Source organism: Dermochelys coriacea, chromosome 5 (assembly GCF_009764565.3).
Source record: "Dermochelys coriacea isolate rDerCor1 chromosome 5, rDerCor1.pri.v4, whole genome shotgun sequence".
Lineage (NCBI taxonomy): Eukaryota > Metazoa > Chordata > Testudines > Dermochelyidae > Dermochelys > Dermochelys coriacea.
The window spans coordinates 70294925-70316019 of NC_050072.1; the positions used below are offsets into that span (position 1 = coordinate 70294925).

At 41.4% G+C, this 21095-nt stretch overlaps 1 protein-coding gene across 7 annotated transcripts in view; it reads right to left on the bottom strand.

Annotated features, from left to right (window-relative positions):
* PJA2 (praja ring finger ubiquitin ligase 2) overlaps positions 1 to 21095 on the bottom strand; it is an 89892-nt gene that overhangs the window by 62405 nt on the left and 6392 nt on the right. The window contains exon 2 of one of the 7 annotated variants that reach the window (XM_043514891.1): positions 7022 to 7415. The exons of the other annotated variants lie outside the window; for them this stretch is intronic. The gene's annotated coding sequence lies outside the window, so the exon portion shown is untranslated. The remainder of the gene's footprint in view (positions 1 to 7021; positions 7416 to 21095) is intronic. 7 annotated transcript variants of the gene reach the window in all.

A 21095-nucleotide genomic window follows, 5' to 3' on the forward strand; every position in this document is an offset into this window, starting at 1 on the left:
GAGTGATTTTATGTTTGCTTCCAGATCATTTATGAAAATGTTGAATATCAGGCTTATTACCAATCCCTGTGGTTACACTCCCATTTTATGATGATTCCCATTGACAACTGTTTTTTGAGATCTGTCAATTAGCCAATTCTTAATCCATTAAGGTATATTTTATTGATATTGTGCAGTGCTAATTTTTGAAACCAGAATATTATGTGGTACTAAATCAAACACCTTATAAAAATTGAAGTATATTACACCTATGCAGTTACTTTTATCAATTAAGTTTGTAATCTCAAAGAATGAAAACAGGTTTGTTTGACAAGACCCATTTCCCCTAACACTATTACACACAGAATTACTGTTAACCTAGGATGGAGAGATGAACAGAATGGAAAAATCCAGAATTATGGATCACAAGAGAAGTGGATTGTGAAGCTCATCTTCATGTTATCATCCCCTTTGAAATTCAACTAGTTTACAACATAGGATCTTTCATCCTTAGGTAGACTGTTTCAGCAGACTAAGAATTTATCACAGAGTTCACAGCCTTCTAAGGCCCATGTGGCTTAGAAGCCATCAGAAATAATGTGCTGGATTGAGCGCCATTTGTCATTTAAAGACAGACTCAAAGTATGCAAGCTACCTGCTAAAGATCAAACCGTAAATTATAAAGAACAGCTGTAGGGTACTAAGTTTCCTCTGAATCATTCATACTTTGCTGATCTGCTTCACCGTTGACCACTCACCCTTCTTCTCCGTTTTGCCCACCACAAGCCTTGGTGCACCTTAGGCAGTGATTATGGAAGCAGACAGCCACAGCAATGCTCTAAAATAGCAAAAAGAAGCTAACTAGGGTCCTGCAAACACTTACACAAATGTGTAACTTTAAGCAACAAACAAGTTAATGAAAATATTACTGTGCTTAATGTTATAAGCATGCAAAAGGGTTTGCACGACTGCAACCTAGCATTGTACAATACTAATCAGTTTTTCTATGGGATCTTTTATGTAAAATGTATTGCTGCTGGTAATTCAGAAAATAACTCAAAATAAATCAATTTCAGGGAAAACCAAAAATGGGGAGAAAATAAACTTGAGCAGACAAAGAGAAGAAAGAGCATACAGAAGAACTGTAACAGATGCAGAAAAAGAAAAAAGGAATGGAGGTAAGGAAAAGATAAAAACAACAGTGGTAATCTCAACATTAGTTCCCCAAGTTTCTTTCCTTCCCAAATATTATATGGCACATCAATATAACTGAAGAGAACTACCAAAATGAGTACTTTTGAGACCTTTTAACTATCTTAGATTATAACAATTTAGCCATCTCTATTAAGTGCAAAAGTTTTTGGTAAATTGTATTAGTGATGCTCTCTATTTTGGGCAATTAGTTTTGAGAAGTTATTAAAACACTGACTCATAATTCCAAATAAAAGTTCTAGTCCTCAAATTCCTTAAGCTGCCTGTGCCATCAATAATTAAGCTAGTAACTGATACTTAATGTTATTGTTTCTTTCCAGAAGATATATTTGAAAGCATGAAAGAATGATGAACCAGATTTGAATCAGTAAAGAGTTATTTCAGTTTTGCTGGCTAAGGCTCAAATTGGTGGGGAGGTTATTCCACATCTCACTGCTGCCAGATGAAAAAAGGAAAAATATTGAGAAAACGAAAGAGCAAATAAATACCTTAGAGTGGTGAAGAGACATACCACTGCAGCGCAATGTGGCCATTCCCAAATCAAGTACTTGTGACAAAAGTTCTTGAAGTTAGTTGTGGTTGATGTTAGTTTCTAAGTTTACAGATTTCACACTATGTGCACTTGTAAAATAGTTAACGTTCAGAGTTAGGACATTCCACCATCTTTAGCCACCTGGGATTTACCTAAAGCAATGGAGGACCATGCTGTAGGAAAATATTTAAAATGTACTTAAGGCATTTGATTTTTATTAGCTGCAAGTTACTTTTCAAACTCTTAAGAGTATTATGCTTTAGAGCTACTCAAAACTGTTTCATAGGTTACTTGAGAAATGTATATTGGTTGTTTCCATAAGCAGTGTTAGTTCAGATACAAAATTGTTAACAAATGGGGGTGCTTCAGGGATTTATTCTTAGGCTTTAATTATTTTTTTCTTTTTGTCAACCTTTTATTACAGCTATCTTTGCCCCAGGTTGAAAGCAGCCTGTACTCTGATTTTGATAAGATGGCAGCCAGCTTTCCACTGGGTTGACTTTAAATTAAATGAAAACCATGATTTTTGGTTGACCTCCCAGATTAGAGTCATGATTTCAGTCATTAATGACTGAAACAGCAGATGGTGATGTCTTGTGGCATTTAAGCATTTAATTTAAGTATCAGGAATTCCTCCTTTCAACAAGCCAGTATTTCCTCTAAAGTAGATCAAAGTTCAGAAGCACTGTACAGATAATTTAATAAGTGTGAAATACTTTGTGCAAAAGCAGGTTGTTCAGCAGTACCTGGCCCATTCTGGACTATGGGAATTAATTTATATTTAAAATTATTTGGTGTGCTAATGCATACTTTGAAAATATTTAACAGAGTGAGTTTTGACTTTGTGAATGTCAAGCACACAGAATCACAAAAATAATAGTAATGTAGGACTGGAAGGGCCCTTAATAGGCCCGTAGTCCAGTCTCCTGCACTCAAGGTAGGACCAAATATTTGCTACACTATCCCTGACAGATGTTTGTCTAACTTGTTCTTAAAAACCTTCAATGACAGAGATTCTACCACCTCCATAGATAATTTATTCCAGTGCTTACCTACCCTTACTGTTAGAAAGTTTCTCCTAATGTCTAACCTAAATTTCCATTGCTTCAATCTAAGCATATTATTTTTTGTCCTGTCCTCAGAGGTCAAGGAGAATAATTTATCACCCTTCTCTTTATCATAACTTTTTACATACTTGAAGACTTATGTATCCCCTCAGTCTTCTCTTCCCCAGACTAAACAAACCCCATTTTTTAAATCTTTCCTCACAGGTCATGTTTTCTAGTCCTTTAATCATGTTTGTTGCTCTCCTCTAGACTTTTTCCAATTTGTCCACATCTTTCCCAAAATGTGGTGCCCAGAAGTGGACACAATACTCCAGTTGAGATCTTATCAGTATTGAGCAGAGTGAAAGAATTACTTCTTGTGCCTTGCTTATAACACTCCCGCTAATACATCAAAAAAACAATGTTCATTTGTGGGGTTTTTGCAACATTATTACATTGATGGCTCATATTTAGCTTGCGTCAGAGTAGCAGCCATGTTAGTCTCTATCCGCAGAAAGAAAAGGAGCACTTGTGGCACCTTGTAGACTAACTAATTTATTTGAGCATAAGCTTTCGTGAGCTACAGCTCACTTCATCAGATGCATTCAGTGGAAAATACAGTGGGGAGATTTATATACATAGAGAACATAAAACAATGGGTGTTATCATACACACTGTAACAAGTGATCACTTAAGGTGAGCTATTACCAGCAGGAGAGAGAAAAAACTTTTTGTAGTGATAATCAAGGTGGGCCATTTCCAGCAGTTGACAAGAAAGTCTGAGGAACAGTGGGGGAGCAGGGGGATAAACATGGGGAAATAGTTTTACTTTGTGTAATGACCCATCCAGTCCCAGTCTTTATTCAAAGTTAATTGTACCCAGTTTGCAAATTAATTCCAATTCAGCAGTCTCTCATTGGAGTCTGTTTTTGAAGTTTTTTTTAATTGAAGAATTGCCACTTTTAGGTTTGTAATTGAGTGACCAAAGAGATTGAAGTGTTCTCCGACTGGTTTTTGAATGTTATAATTCTTGATGTTTGATTTGTATTCATTTATTCTTTTATATAGAGACTGTCCAGTTTGGCCAATGTGCATGGCAGAGGGGCATTGCTGACACATGATGGCATATATCGCATTGGTACATGTGCAGGTGAACGAGCCTCTGATAGCATGGCTGATGTGATTAGGCCCTATGATGGTGTCCCCTGAATAGAAATGTGGACACAGTTGGCAACAGGCTTTGTTGCAAGGATAGGTTCCTGGGTTAGTGGTTCTGTTGTGTGGTGTATGGATGCTGGTGAGTATTTGCTTCAGGTTGGAGGGCTGTCTGTAAGCAAGGACTGACCTGTCTCCCAAGATCTGTGAGAGTGATGGGTCGTCCTTCAGGATAGGTTGTAGATCCTTGATGATGCATTGGAGAGGTTTTAGTTGGGGGCTGAAGGTGATGGCTAGTGGCTTTCTGTTATTTTCTTTGTTGGGCCTGTCCTGTAGGAGGTGACTTCTGGGTACTCTTCTGGCTCTGTCAATCTGTTTCTTCACTTCAGCAGGTGGGAACTGTAGTTGTAAGAACACTTGATAGAGATCTTGTAGGTGTTTGTCTCTGTCTGAGGGGTTGGAGCAAATGCGGTTATATCGTAGAGCTTGGCTGTAGACAATGGATCGTGTGGTGTGGTCTGGATGAAAGCTGGAAGCATGTAGGTAGGAATAGCAGTCAGTAGGTTTCCGGTATAGGGTGGTGTTTATGGGACCATCGCTTATTTGCACCGTAGTGTCCAGGAGGTGGATCTCTTTTGCGGACACATCCAGGCCGAGGTTGATGGTGGGATGGAAATTGTTGAAATCCTGGTGGAATTCCTCAAGGGCTTCTTTTCCATGGGTCCAGATGATGATGTCATCAATGTAGCAAGTAGAGTAGGGGCATTAGGAGACGAGAGCTGAGGAAGCGTTGTTCTAAGTCAGCCACAAAAATGTTGGCATATTGTGGGGCCATGCGGGTACCCATCGCAGTGCCGCTGATTTGAAGGTATACATTGTTTCCAAATGTGAAACAGTTATGGGTGAGGACAAAGTTCAGCCACCAGGTTAGCCGTGACATTATCGGGAATACTGTTCTTGATGGCTTTTAGTCCATCTTTGTGTGGAATGTTGGTATAGAGGGCTTCTACATCCATAGTGGCTAGGATGGTGTTTTTAGGAAGATCACCGATGGACTGCAGTTTCCTCAGGAAGTCAGTGGTGTCTCGAAGATAGCTGGGAGTGCTGGTAGCGTAGGGCCTGAAGAGGCAGTCTACATACCCAGACAATCCTGCTGTGAGGGTGCCAATGCCTGAGATGATGGGGCATCCAGGATTTCCAGGTTTATGGATCTTGGGTAGCAGACAGAATACCTCTGGTCGGGGTTCCAGGGATGTGTCTGTGCGGATTTGTTCTTGTGCTTTTTCTTGTGATCGTCTATAACCCCCAGATTCTTTTCTGCAGTACTCCTTCCTAGGCAGTCCTACAGTCATTTCCCATTTGGTATTTGTGCAATTGATTATTCCTTCCTAAGTGGAGTACTCTGAATTTGTAGTTATTGAATTTCATCCTATTTATTTCAGACCACACTTCCAGTTTGTCAAAATAATTTTTAATTGTAATCCTGTCCTCCAAAGCAACTTCAAGGCCTCCCAATTTAGTATCATCCACAAACTTTGCAAGTTTGCAGAAGGTACATGACTGGGTCTTCTATAATCAACTTAGTTAACCAAGTCACTCCAAACTAAACAGTATACCATATCATATACGTACATTTGTAACTTGGCTTTAACATGTTTATACTCACTTATCAGAGGTAGACAGCAAGTGGATACTGGCTCCACCCAGTCTATCAACTTTGAAATACCCAGAGTGAACAATTACTTTAGGAGATGGGTATGTAAGGCTGAAGCAACTAGAATAGTTTACCTATTCTATTAAAACAAGCCCCAAGCTACCTACTCTATTAGAAACTTTTTCTCTTTTATCATTGCTAATGTAAATTATCACTCCATACTTGTGAATGCAGACTACTATTTTAAATAGAATCCAGCAGCATACTGTTTATATGGTAATGTAACTGAAATATGCTGTTGTAGTTTGGTAACTGTTCTTTTGGATCCTCACCAAAAAGACACCCATCCCATCAAACAACCCTAAATAAGCAAAAAGTTGTTTTTTTTTAAATACTTGTAAGATGGGTAAAAATACTTTTAAAAATAGAGCATTGTGCAAATTCATTTCCCCTCAATAGAACATCTGATTGCACAAAAATATCTGCAGGTATTTACACCCATCTCTTCCTGAATTCCAAGGAGGGGAAAATAATACAAATAGTGAAACATTTAAAATGGTAATCAACCTTCTTTTACTTAAATTAGAGTTAAAATTTTAGCATTTATCTGCAGATTTAAGGAATTGTGACTTCCCTTACAGTGTTTGTGTGTGGATTTTGTCCCCATAAAAATAGTTCTAAATTGTTATAAGAATGAGAATAAAAGAGCTCAAGCATCTATAACCATGGAGACATAGAAACATCGAGAAGGCTAAAAACTTTTCAAGAAGAAATTAATCCAGGTTATCAAAAGGTGGTAGTCAATAATCAGCTGAAAAGTAAGAAGGAATATTAATATTTGAATCAGCATTTATATACATTTGCTTTCAATTAATACTATACTATAATCAGATCCATCATGTCTCCATTCAAAGCATAGGGAATTATATCATGGAATTCAAAGGGAGCAGGTGGTGGCACAGTATGAAAATGTCTGTGATGTAATTAAAGGTGTAATAGCTGGAGCTTTTCCATGTACACACTTGTCATGAAAGAAACTTGCTTATTTTTAATAACTTTCATAACATAGCACTACCAATTTTTTAAAAGTACTGAAAAAAATTTAAATGGGGGGGGGGGAGATTACCCTATGGTTACTCAAAATCAATATCTTTTTTTCCCCATCAGCAATGCATCGTACAATTAAAAATGTTGATTTTTAAACTTTCTCAAATATTTATCTACATGACTGTTCTAGCTTTGTCATGTTTGGTACCATTGTGTTCATGGGAGATGGGGCTTTCCAACGATACTCAACTTGACCCATTTCCCATGACACTACATTATCAAAATTTCCATCAACCTGAGAACCTGGAGCTGGGAGCAGCACATCCCCTTTGCCATGCAATACCATTGAAATTACAATTCTGTAGATTTTAATTAGTCAAATGAAACCTCTCTTACGTTTCTATCACTAACTTGACCACAGAATGAGATTTTACTATGTTATGCTCCCAGACTGTGTAGGCAGATTTGGAAGAAGTGGAGAATCCAGTTCCAGCCTTCCAGAGTGATGGCACAGGTAAGAGGAGGGAGGTAGTAAGTGCTGTGTTAGCACAAACTAATTTCCTGCTTGTGGCCACCACTCCTCTTTCCCGAGTGTATTCAGTGTGAGCTTTGCAGTGCAGTGATGTGGGTGTGGAGAGCTGAGTTGGAGACTACTTGATCTTTCGCCGCCCATCTAGAAGAACCAGACACAAGTAGTATGCTCAATCTCAAGGGACGGGAACTCTTTGCTATATGGTATTCTGTTCTGGAATCTTTAAGCTTCCATATAAAGCTACCAGAGGGATGGTTCCTGCAGTAGAAAATGGGGAAGACCCTCTAGGTTCAGAGGAGGCCCATGGGAAGGCGGTCAGGGACCCTCTCAGACTACATTTGCTAAATTGTTCAGTAACAACAACTGTTTCACTAATGTGAGCAAATGCACATTATCCTTGTCTTGTACTAACTCCAGTTGCTTCTCATTCATTTCTTTCTTTCATTGCTACTGTGGTTGATTCTCTCCACGTTTCACTCTCCTCCACCCTTGCCTCTCTGTCCCTCTTTCCCATTGCAAGATCCAGTCTGCCAACCCCCAAGCCCTTGCTCGCCTGCAACATGCACTTCATCCACTCTTGTTCTCATGCTCCAGTCTCTCTGGAGCAAATCCTTTGACCAAACTGAATTCTTCCACTATAAATTCATTCTCTCATATTCAGTTCTGCCATCTTCCTAGCTCAACAAGCCAACTTCTCTAACTTAATTGAATCTCACTCCTGTAATCTCAGTGCTTTTTCACCACCTTTCATCACTTCTGAAAATCTCCCCTCTTCTCTCATTACAGGATCTCACTGATTTATTTCAAGAGAAAATTGGCAAAATACGTGACCTTTCTTCCTCCCCCGGACAATTCTCTCCTCCTCCTATCAGAGATGCACCATCTTAGCATCTCTCCTGTAACCCCTCCACTTCCCACAGAGAGCCCATCCCACCTCATTTCCCTTGCACAGACTCTCTTCCCATCCCTTGCTTTTCTTTTAAACTCTCATTCTCCTCGGGGCTTTTACCCATCACATAGAAGCATGTGTTAGTGTCTCCCATCACAAAAACCCCACCCTTGACTCCACTTGACTCTCCAACTGCCCCTTCTCCAAGCTCATTAAACTCACTGTCTACAACAGTTGTATGGAGTTTCTGTCCTCCACTTCCATCCTAGATTCTCTCCAATACAGCTTCCACCTTTTGCACTCCTCTGAAAACACTCTTGCTAGACTCTAATGACCTCTTCCTAGCTAAAGCTCAGAACCAGTACTCCATCCTGATTCTCTTTTGACACCGTTGACAATGCTTTTCTTGAAATTTTCTCCTCCCTTGGCTTCTGTGCTCTGTCCTCTCCTTGTTCTCCTCCTATTTCTCTAATCACTCCTTCAAAGTGTCCTTGGGAGTACTTTCCTCATTCCCCCTCCAACTTTCTGTGGGAATTCCTTGGGGCTCTGTTGTTGATCCCCTTCTCCCTCTGCACCTTATCTCTAGGTAATCTTATCTGCAAAGACACATTCAACAACCATCTCTATGCTGATGACTCTCAGATCAACTACTCTCCTCCAGACCTGTCTCCTGTCCCAACTAAAATGTCATCCTCATTCCTTGACATCTCCTCATGGATGTTTAGCTGTCAGATCAAGCTCAACCAGGTTAAAACAGAGCTCTTAGTCTTTCCCTTCCCCGCCTCTTTCCCCACCCCTAATCCCGCTAACTCCATTCTCCATCATGACAAATAATACCACCATCCTGCCTATCACTCAGTCCTATAACCTAAGCATCATCTTCAACTTGGACTTCTTTCTAGTCCTCACATCCAGGCCATGTCTAAATCTTGCAGATCTTTACTGCATAATATCTCCAAAATACAAGCTTTCCTATCCCTCCACATAGCCAAAACTCTCACCCAGGCTCTGATCATCTTGGTTGCTGCAACTTCTTTTTCTCTGGCCTTGGCAAATGCAATCTTGCCCTACTCACATCAATCAGCCTGCTGTTACAAACATCATTTTCCTAGCCCATCACTTCGGCCATGTCAGCCCTGTCTTTGCATCCCAATCTTAGCTCCCCCTTTTCTATCATTATCAAACATATGCTGCTTGTCTTCACTTCAAATGCCCTTCACAGCCTATCCTCATCCTACCTGTCACCTCTCATTCACAGTCAGTGTGATAGCCCATGATACCAGCCTCCTTAGCCCACTTGTTAAATTTTCAAACAAGCACCTTTGAACTTTCTTGCATGGTGCCTCACATTCTTGGGAGGCGCTTCCCTTAAACATTTGCAAAGCTACCTCATTATCCTCTTTCAAATCTCTCCTTTTTTATGATGCCTACAAAAAAATTAACAATGATTAGGCAACAATTGTCTCGTTAATTCTTTGTATTCTCCTGTCTGTCTGTATCCATCTGTTTCCTTTTATCGTATTACTTCGATTGTAAGCTTTTGTGGGGGATTTTGCTCTGTTTATACAGCACCTACCTCAACTGGGTTCTGATCCATGACTGAGGCTCATAGGCACTACAATAATACAAACAATAGCAGCATTCAGAAGATAATCTAAATGCTTCATATAATTTGGGGCTAAATGTTTTATGTCCAAAATAATGAAGCTGCATTCACTGTTTGCCACTGCCAATTATCACTACGTAATTTTTAGTGCTACATTTTCTACAGTCTAACCAAGACTATATTGTTTTTATTTTCAGTTAGTTTACTAACAAGTTGCACTATTCCTTCTGCATCTTCTCCAGAAGTATACAAGGCCCAATCCAGAGGCCACTGAAGTCAACAATTCTCATAGATTTCACTGGGCTCTGGGTAAGGTTCATAATTCAGGGTTTTACCATTAAATGCAGTGGGATGGGAAAGAACAATTCCTTGTTGAAGTACTTCTTCCAAAAAAAGTCCACTATTATACTTTTATTAGCAAGAAAGAAAAGGAATTGAAGTAGAGTAGACTTGCTTTCTTGCTAGTGGGCAGGAACTATGTTTGCCTTGATATGGTTTGACCAGAAAAGATTAAACCTTTTTTCTTTAAGACTAAGGAGATTTACTATTGTAATACAAAGTTCCCCTTATTTACACTTTTAGAAAAAAAATATTCCTGTAATCAAATTTCCTACCAGATTACACTAACACATTCTTTTTCTACTTCTTAGGAGGTGACATTCCCTTTTGACCAAAAGAGATTAGTACCAAATGACCAAAAAAACTTTAAAAATAAGGTCAAATATATAAATGCACCAATTATCAGATTGATACCCTTATAAACAATGAAGCATTATATCTCTAGAATGTATAACATAATCCAAGATAAATACTCTAGAAATGTGATATAATCAAGTTATATGAGCTGAGCATTTATGCTCAATATCGTTAATTACATCAAGATTACATTAATCTCACTGCTTTCCTACCACACATCTTAACCCCAAAGTACAATTTCACATTCACTGGTAATTTCAGTATTTCCCCCCTATGACTGATTCATTTGACAGTAATGCACTCTTTATCCAAGTGAACCGCAAAAGAATCAAACATTTGCACCATTGTAAATTTGTCCTAAAAGCATCACCAATTCAGAGACTTTCAACACAATGGCTCTGGGAAGAGGACTGCATACACAAATTTTCAACTTCAGTGTTTTTTTTTTTTTAAAATGTGTTGCTTTTTAAAAGCTGCTATAGTCAATGATTTTACAGTAAATGCAAAAGCATTCTGTAGGATTTTTTTGCACTTATAAAGCAAAATTACTCAGATTAGAAAGTGAAACATTTTAGACTAAACCGGTTTTATTATTCAAGAAAAGTAAGGCGATTAAATAATTGAAATACTAAAAGCTTTCAGAAGTAACTACTGTGCATATACAATAATTATGATGTCTAAATATAGACAAGTTTTCTTCATCAGAAAACCAATCTACATCTTATAGTTTAAAAAACCTAAAAAGGAAAAAAAATGTAATGTGGGTTACACAGCAATCACCACAGAAGAGTTGTGCATTTTGCTAATATGAAGGCAGCCATGAGAGCTCTCAATCATTGGCTAAACCTTGGGTGATTTACTCCTTACACTAATTCTGGCAGAAGAATTCTTTTATAGACAAAAGATTAAAACTAAACTAATAAAGTGTACTAAACTAGTAATTCCTTGTGTTGCTTTGCAACTGAAAGGTACATTTTTACCTAAAGAAGGACTGAATTTGATGGATGTGCTCTCTGTCTGAAGAAAAAAAAAGACTCCTGTATGTAAGATGATGTGTTTTTAACTGTCCTCTCTCCTTTCCCTATCATTCCTTTGTCTGTTAAGCAACATGCAATTTGAGTGTAATTTTGATCATAAGCTCTTTGGAGAAGGGACTGTGTCTTTTTTTAAATCTAGACAAGACCATGTAGAGTGATGATGTTCTACAATATTTATTAATATACTGAACCAGGATTCAGGAGACCTGGATTCTAGTCCTGGCTCTGTCACTGACCTCTTTTGTGACCTTGGACAAGTCACTCCCCCTTTCTGTGCCCATTTCCACTCCCGCCCTCTCTGTCTCGTCTATTTAAACTATAAGCTCTTTGGGGTAGGAACCGTCTCTCACTGCATGTTTATACTATATGTTTGTATGTTGTGCCTGACATAATGGGACCCTGATCATAGTTGAAGCCTCTAGGTACTACCACATTAATAGGGCCCTACCAAATTCACGACCATGAAAAATGCGTCACGGATTGTGAAATCTGGTCTCCCGCTGTGAAATCTTATCTTGTGTGCGCTTTTACCCTAGAATATACAGATTTCACGGGGGAGACCAGCATTTCTCAAATTGGAGGTCCTGAACCAAAAGGGTATTTTGGGGGAGCCACAAGGTTATTTTAGGGGGGTTGCGGTACTGCCACCCTTACTTCTGCGCCACCTTCAGAGTTGGCAGCTGGAGAGCTGCAGCTGTTGGCCAGGGACCCTGCGCTGAAGGCAGGACCCTGCCAGTAGCAGTGCAGAAATAAGGGTGGCAATACTATACCAGGCCACGCTTACTTCTGTGCTGCTACTGACAGCGGCTCTGCCTTCAGATGCATCCCAGAAGTAAGGGTAGCAGTACCGCAACCCCACCCTATAATAATCTTGCGACCCCCGCCCCCCTCCACAACTCCTTTTTGGGTCAGGACCTCTACAATTATAACACCATGAAATTTCAGGTTCAAATAGCTGAAATCAAGAAATTTATGATTTTTAAAATCCTATGACCCTGAAATTGACCAAAATGGACTGTGAATTTGGGAGGGCCTTACACATTAGTATTATTTAACAATTAAACAACATTTCTTCTATTGAAATAGTCTGTGACAGATTAGTCAGTAAATTAATATTTCATATCCAAGTAGGCAAGTTTTAGACACAGGCCTGGTCTACACTAAAAAAATAAGGTTCGTTCAACTATGTAGGCCGGGAGAATGATAAATGCACACCACTGACCTGCGTAGTTAAGCCAACCTAAGTTCCCACACAGACAGCACAAGATTGATGGAAGAATTCTTATATCCACCTAGCTACCACCTCTTGGGAAAGTGGATTACCTATACTGATAGAAGAATCCCACACGTCAGCATGGGTATCATCTATGCTGAAGCACTACAGCAGCACAGTGTTTTTAAGTGTAGACCCGACAAACAACTCCACACAGCCATATGGAACTACCATCCTCAAGAACAAAGGGTAGGCCCATCAGAAACCAATCAACTTCATGGGGTAGGCAGATACTTCAGAACAAGCTGGGAAGTGCTATATTTTGGGTTTGGAAATAGGGAAAGTCGTAAGGGTGGAAGTATCCTGGCTTTGGGATGGGAAAAATCTGAACGTGGGGAACATATCACCTTTCATATGATAGGTCAGAGACAGGACTTGCTCTTGGAACACGTTAGATTTTCTTCTCTTACTACATTAAGACATTATCTTATTTAGTTTATCAAAAGTGTAGCGCTAGATATATTAATAGTTTTACATTAATTTTCCATTTTTAATAAGCCTCATTTTAAGAAATTCTACTGTGGTATGCTGTTTCAGTCAATGTCACCAAAGAGAAAAGTAACCTACCACATCAAAAGAAGCTATAAAGATTTTGTGGGATTGAGCCATCCACTCAGACTCTGTCAAACGGCCTGGACAGAGTTGTTCTCCCACAATGAAGGTGTGTTGAAAAAGGCTGTATCGCATTCAATACATTTTGGGAGACGCCTACAGGATCCAGGTGCAGACATGAATTAAAGGTTGGGTGATATTTCCCTCCCACTACCTTTCAGGTCATTTGGCCTTCCCTATACCTAAAGCTGCCTGCTCCTATTTTTCTGCAGCACAGACTGAGGAAGGAAATGGATACAGGAAAGGTTAGTTTAGATGTTGTAACTCAGATCATTAATTACACCTAGCCCTGGTCTACACTCGGAGTTGAGGTTGAATTTAGCAGCGTTAAATCAATTTAACCCTGCACCTGTCCACACAACGAAGCCATTTTTTTGACTTAAAGGGCTCTTAAAATTGATTTCTTTACTCCACCCCCAACAAGGGCATTAGTGCTGAAATCGAGCTCCAGCATGGACCAAACGGGAGGTACGGGATCTGATCGCTGTCTGGGGAGAGGAATCCATGCTATCAGAACTACGTTCAAGTTTTCGAAATGCCAAAACATTTGTGAAAATCTCCCAGGGCATGAAGGATAGAGGCCATAACAGGGACCCGAAGCAGTGCCGCATGAAACTTAAGGAGTTGAGGCAAGCCTACCAGAAAACCAGAGAGGCAAATGGCCGCTTCAGGTCAGAGCCCCAAACATGCCGCTTCTGTGATAAGCTGCATGCCATTTTAGGGGGTTCAGTTACCACTACCCCAACCATGTGCTTTGACTCCTTCAATGGAGAGGGAGGCAACAAGGAAGCAGGTTTTGGGGACGAGGAAGATAATGATGATGAGGTTGTAGATAGCTCACAGCAAGCAAGCGGAGAAACCAGTTTTCCCAACAGCCAGGAACTGTTTCTTACCCTGGACCTGGAGCCAGTACCCCCTGAACAGCAAGGTTTACCGTGAAAGAGTGTACCCATTGTTCAATAAAATGTGTCTTTTTAAATACCACTGTCCCTTTTTTCCTCCATCAGCTGCACGTGTTTCAAGGATCACAGGATCTTCTCCTTCCCAGAGGCTAGCAAAGATCAGAAGGCAAAAAAAACGCACTCGCGATTAAATGTTCTCTGACCTCATGCTGTCCTGACAGAGCACAGACGAATGTGTTGAGGTAGACAATGTCAGAGTGCAGGAAAGTACAAAATAACTGGGAGGAAAGGAGGCGGGCTGAAGAGAGGGCTGAAGCTGATAGGTGTCGGCAGCATGATGAGAGGAGGCAGGATACAATGCTGAGGCTGCTGGAGGATCAAACTAATATACTCCAGCGTATGGCTGAGCTGCAGGAAACCAACCGCCCTCCTCCCCAAGTTCCATAGCCTCCTCACCTAGACACCCAAGAACGTGGGTGGGGGAGGGCTCCGGCCACCAAGCCACTCCACCCCAGAGGATTGCCCAAGCAATAGAAGGCTGGCATTCAATAAGTTTTCAAGTTTTAAGCTTTTAAAGTGCTGTGTGGCCTTGTCCTTCCCTCCTCCACCACCCCACCCAGGCTACCTTGGCAGTTATCCCCCTATTTGTGTGATGAATTAATAAAGAATGCATGAATTTAAGACAACAACGACTTTATTGCCTCTGCAAGCTGTGATCAAAGGGGGGTGAGGAGGGGGGTTAGCTTACAGGGAAGTAGAGTGAACCAAGGGGGGTGGGGGAGAAGGTGTTCATCAAGGAGAAACAAACAGAATTTTCACACCGTAGCCTGGCCAGTCATGAAACTGGTTTTCAAAGCTTCTCTGATGCGCACCATGCCCTCCTGTGCTCTTCTAACCGCCCTGATGTCTGACTGCGCGTAACCAGCAGCCAGGTGATTTGCCTCAACCTCCCATCCCACCATAAACGTCTCCCCCTTGCTCTCACAGATATTGTGGAGCACACAGCAAGCAGTAATAACACTGAGAATATTCGTTTTGCTGAGGTCTAACCGAGTCAGTAAACTGCACCAGCGTGATTTTAAACATCCAAATGCACATTCTACCACCATTCTGCACTTGTTCAGCCTGTAGTTGAACAGCTCCTGACTACTCTCCAGGCTGCCTATGTATGGCTTCATGAGCCATGGCATTAAGGGGTAGGCTGGGTCCCCAAGGATAACTATAGGCATTTCAACATCCCCAACGGTTATTTTCTGGTCTGGGAAGAAAGTCTCTTCCTGCAGCTTTTGAAACAGACCAGAGTTCCTGAAGATGCGAGCATCATGTACCTTTCCCGGCCATCCCACGTTGATGTTGGTGAAACATCCCTTGTGATCCACCAGTGCTTGCAGCACTATTGAAAAGTACCCCTTGTGGTTTATGTACTCGCTGGCTTGGTGCTCCGGTGCCAAGATAGGGATATGGGTTCCATCTATGGCCCCACCACAGTTAGGGAATCCCATTGCAGCAAAGCCATCCACTATGACTTGCACATTTCCCAGGGTCACTACCCTTGATATCAGCAGATCTTTGATTGCGTTGGCTACTTGCATCACAGCAGCCCCCACAGTAGATTTGCCCACTCCAAATTGATTCCTGACTGATCGGTAGCTGTCTGGTGTTGCAAGCTTCCACAGGGCTATTGCCACTCGCTTCTCAACTGTGAGGGCTGCTCTCATCTTGGTATTCTGGCACTTCAGGGCAGGGGAAAGCAAGTCACAAAGTTCCATGAAAGTGCCCTTATGCATGCGAAAGTTTCACAGCCACTGGGAATCATCCCAGACCTGCAACACTGCGTGGTCCCACCAGTCTGTGCTTGTTTCCAGGGCCCAGAATCGGAGTTCCACCGCATGAGCCTGCCCCATTAGCACCATGATGCCCACACTGCCAGGGCACTTGCTTTGAGAGAAGTCTGTGTCCATGTCCTCATCATTCTCGTCACCGCGCTGACGTCGCCTACTCGCCCGGTTTCGCTTTGGCAGGTTCTAGTGCTGCATATGCTGCTGGATAATGCGTGTGGTGTTTAATGTGCTCCTAATTGCCAAAGTGATCTGAGCGGGCTCCATGCTTGCTGTGGTATAGCTTCTGCAAGGAAAAAAAGGTGCGGAACGATTGTCTGCCATTGCTCTGATGGAGGAAGGGGCGACTGACGACATGGCTTACAGGGAATTAAAATCAACAAAGGGAGTAGCTTTACATCAAGGAGAAACAAGAACAACTGTCACACAGAATGGTCCCCTCAAGGATTGAACTCAAAACCCTGGGTTTAGCAGGCCAGTGCTCAACCCACTGAGCTATCCCTCCCCCCGATATTCCAGGCAGGACTGAATCTCCATTAAACTTTTCAAGGTGCCCCTGACAGACCTCACTGAAACGATTATCAGTCACTGATTTCACAGAGGGAAGGGAGAGCAAATGAATACAAAATGAATCTGGTCTATTTCTTGTTTTGATCCACTCCATCTATCTTTTACATCTTTGGCTGGCAGCAGACGGTGCAGTAGGACTGCTAGCCATCCTCATCTCCTGGCTGATCAGCAGAAGACGGTGCAATAGGACTGCCGGCAGGACTAAAGAGAATGACCAGGTCGAGTCACTCCTATTTTAGTCCCTGCACCCATGTCTGCCCAGGTGCTCCTGACCGACCTTAGCAAGGTGGCCAAGAGCACCTCAGACATGATGACGATTGTTAGCAGGCCTATTGCACCGTCTGCTGCCAAAAGGCAATGAGCTGCTGCTGTGTAGCAATGCAGTACTGCGTCTGCCAGCACCCAGGAGACATACAGTGACAGTGAGCTGAGCAGGCTTCATGCTTGCTGTGGTATGGCATCTGCACAGGTAACTCAGGAAAAAAGGCGCAAAATGATTGTCTGCTGTTGCTTTCATGGAGGGAGGGAGGGCCTGATGACATGTACCCAGAACCACCCATGACAATGTTTTTGCCCCATTAGGCACTGGGATCTCAATCCAGAATTCCAGTGGGCAGCGGAGACTGCGGGAACTGTGGGATAGCTACCCACAGTGCAATGCTCCGGAAGTCGACACTAGCCTCAGTACTATGGAAGTGCTCCGCCGAGTTAATGCACTTAATGCACTTGGAACATTTTGTGTGGGGACACACACAATTGACTATATAAAAGCGATTTCTAAAAAACTGACTTCTATAAATTCAACCTAATTTCATAGTGTAGACATACCCTTAGTCTTGCTACTCCCATCATAAGATTACATATTCTCTCTCCAGGGGACCTGACAGTTCAAAAAGCTACACCCTCACTTTGACGAATACTGTAAAATGTTTGTCTAAGTGATTCTACGGTTCCAAAGTAGAATTTCAGATTTCTGAAAATCTAAGGCCTGATCTACCCTACACAATTATTCCAGTACAACTATGTTGGTTAGGACTATAAAAAAAAATTATGCTGGCATAGGCTCCATAATGTCAGCACGGTCTTACATGACAGAAAGCCACGACTCAGCACAAAGATCATATCCCGAGAGGTATTTCTGCATAATTTATCTTTTGTCTTATGCCACGTACTGGCTATATTATGTTTAAATTAGCATGTTGTATTACATCATTCACCTTCTGTGACACAGAGATTAAAATTATATTGTTTAAACGGTTAACCGATTAAAGGGAGAGGGGTTGGGGCTGCTCCGGCAGGCCCAGGGCTGGAGTCAGGTTTGGCCGGTGCAGGGGCTGCTGAGGCCGGTGGGCCAGCCCAGGGGTTAATAGTTAAAGCAGGTTAACTGGTAAGACTAATGCTTACCAGTTAATATTTTACATCCCTACTTTCTATGCACTTAGATATCAACTTTGAATCTCTATTGCTCTGGAGTCTAAGTGGAAAATAGGGATGTAGTTTAGACTTAATTCTTTAGTTCTCTTCCACATTTTAAGCACAGTTCTTCCAGTCTTTAATTCCTGTGACCTCTGAACTAAATAAATAAGCCTCGGTATGAATGTAAGAGAAGGCATGATAATTATTTCAACTTTATAGCAAGAACAAGACTGCCTCCTCTGATTTTCTTCTAGAAAATGTATTTACTAAGAAATGCTATTTTAAAAAATAATAAAACCTCCTTAAGAAGTTTGAAGGTGCATAGGCACGTGTGCATCACAGAAAACTGCAGGGTAATTCTTAATCTGCTAATTTTTTTTTAATGCCTTTAAAAACATTGCTTTAAGTAACTATTCATCTATTCTTACATTGTAGGCCAGCAGGTTCCCCAAGCTGTTTGCTAAACTAATCTCTGAAGATTAAACTGTTAATTCAGTCTCACATCTATTAGCACAGGCAGCATCCGGAATTTTAAATATCTACCTTCGAATATAAAAAAAAATTGTTTTGGTTTAACAGTGAACTTTGAAATGCCAAGCTATTAGATTAGTATTTATAGATTTGGGTTTTATTACTCATGATCTCAAGAAACAAATACAGTACATTTTTTGGAAAATGTACTGGATCCCTGAATGATAGTCTTGTTTTAAAATCATTTTCTGCTGAGCTAATTTGGGGCCCATTAGAAGGGTGCCCCTGATGCTCTTTTCTTCAAGAGCTCTGGAGAGTACAATTGACAAACACCCCACTGTATGCCTTCCCCACTATAAGTCATGAGATGAGTACATTGCAGCTGTTCCTGGGAACACACTTGCATGTTTCCAAGTGTCTTTCAAGAGAAGTTCCAGTTGCAATGCTCCTATTGAACTGATCTACTTTTGTATTTGCCCAGCTTAATGATTATTTGTATAACACTATCACCCAGAGGCCGCTGTCAAATTAGAGTCCTATTTTGCTGGGCGTCACACGAACAGCAAGTCTTGATCACTTCCTGATGAAAAACAGCTTCTCATACCTATCTGTTATTCCAACTATAGAAATGTCTTGCAGGACTCTGACCCTGAAGGCCCCTTTTAAAGAAGTCAAAGATAATTTTGCCACTCTCAGTTCCAGAAAATCTGTGTTGCTTTGTAGTGTTTCCATGTGTCCACTAAGTTTACCCATCCTTTCAAAATGACAACTGTCTGGAATACTTTTCCTCCAACATCATTGCAACATTGCACTCTAGTAGATGCTGGTATTCCCACAACTAGCTGAACACATACTTTCATAGAATCATAGAATATCAGAGTTGTAAGGGACCTCAGGAGGTCATCTAGTCCAACCCCCTGCTCAAAGGAGGAATCCCCAACTAAATCATCCCAGCCAGGACTTTGTCAAGCCTGACCTTAAAAACTTCTAAGGAAAGAGATTCCACCACCTCCCTAGGTGACGCATTCCAGTGCTTCACCACCCTCCTAGTGAAGAGGTTTTTCCTAATATCCAACCTAAACCGCCCCCTCTGCAACTTGAAACCATTACTCCTTGTTCTGTCATCTGCTACCACTGAGAACAGTCTAGATCCACCCTCTTTGGAACCCCCTTTCAGGTAGTTGAAAGCAGCTATCAAATCCCCCCTCATTCTTCTCTTCCGCATACTAAATAATCCCAGTTCCCTCAGCCTCTCCTCATAAGTCATGTGTTCCAGTCCCCTAATCATTTTTGTTGCCATCCACTGGACCTTTTCGAATTTTTCCACATCCTTCTTATAGTGTGGGGCCCAAAACTGGACACACTACTTTAGATGAGGCCTCACCAACGTCGAATAGAAGGGAATGATCACATCCCTCGATCTGCTGGCAATGCCCCTACTTATACAGCCCAAAATGCCATTGGCCTTCTTGGCAACAAGGGCACACTGTTGACTCATATCCAGCTTCTCGTCCACTGTAACCCTTAGGTCCTTTTCTGAAGAACTGCTGCCTAGCCATTCGGTCCCTAGTCTGTAGCGGTGCATGGGATTCTTCCATCCTAAGTGCAGGACTCTGCACTTGTCCTTGTTGAACCTCATCAGATTTCTTTTGGCCCAATCCTCTAATTTGTCGAGGTCCCTCTGTATCCTATCCCTACCCTCCAGTGTATCTACCTCTCCTCCCAGTTTAGTGTCATCTGCAAACTTGCTGAGGGTGCAATCCACACCATCCTCCAGGTCATTTATGAAGATATTGAACAAAACTGGCCCGAGGACCGACCCTTGGGGCTCCACTTGACATCCAACTAGACATGAAGCCATTGATTACTATCCATTGAGCTCGACAATCTAGCCAACTTTCTATCCACCTTATAGTCCATTCATCTAGCCCATACTTCTTTAACTTGCTGGCAAGAATACTGTGGGAGACCATGTCAAAAGCTTTGCTAAAGTCAAGGAACAATACGTCCACTGCTTTCCCCTCATCCACAGAGCCAGTTATCTCGTCACAGAAGGCAATTAGATTAGTCAGGCATGACTTGCCCTTGGTGAATCCATGCTGACTGTTTCTGATCACTTTCCTCTCCTCTAAGTGCTGCAGAATTGATTCCTTGAGGACCTGCTCCATGATTTTTCCAGGGACTGAGGTGAGGCTGACTAGCCTGTAGTTCCCAGGATCCTCCTTCTTCCCTTTTTTTAAAGATGGGCACTACATTCTTCACATGTTGCAGCTGGTGTATTGCACAATGTCTAGATGTGTAACTTAACTCAAGCAGACAAATGAAGGTGCTTGTTCATATTTTCCTGCATATTGAGTTAGTTCATGCTGTATCTCATCTTCTAGAACTTGTCACTTGATAAAACTTCTTTTCCTAGAACAGTAATTGTCCTTGCTAGCTGCCCTATCTTCAAATGGATGAGAGGATACTACTGAAAGGAGTTCTAGTAAGAGCCTTGTATCTATTTGAGAAGATATATTGATTACAAATAACTGAACTTGAGTTTTGATATTGTTGATATCTGAGCTGCTATGCTTGTTGACTCCCATGCCACTGATTTTCATAGAATATTTTCAAGGAAGGGTAAAA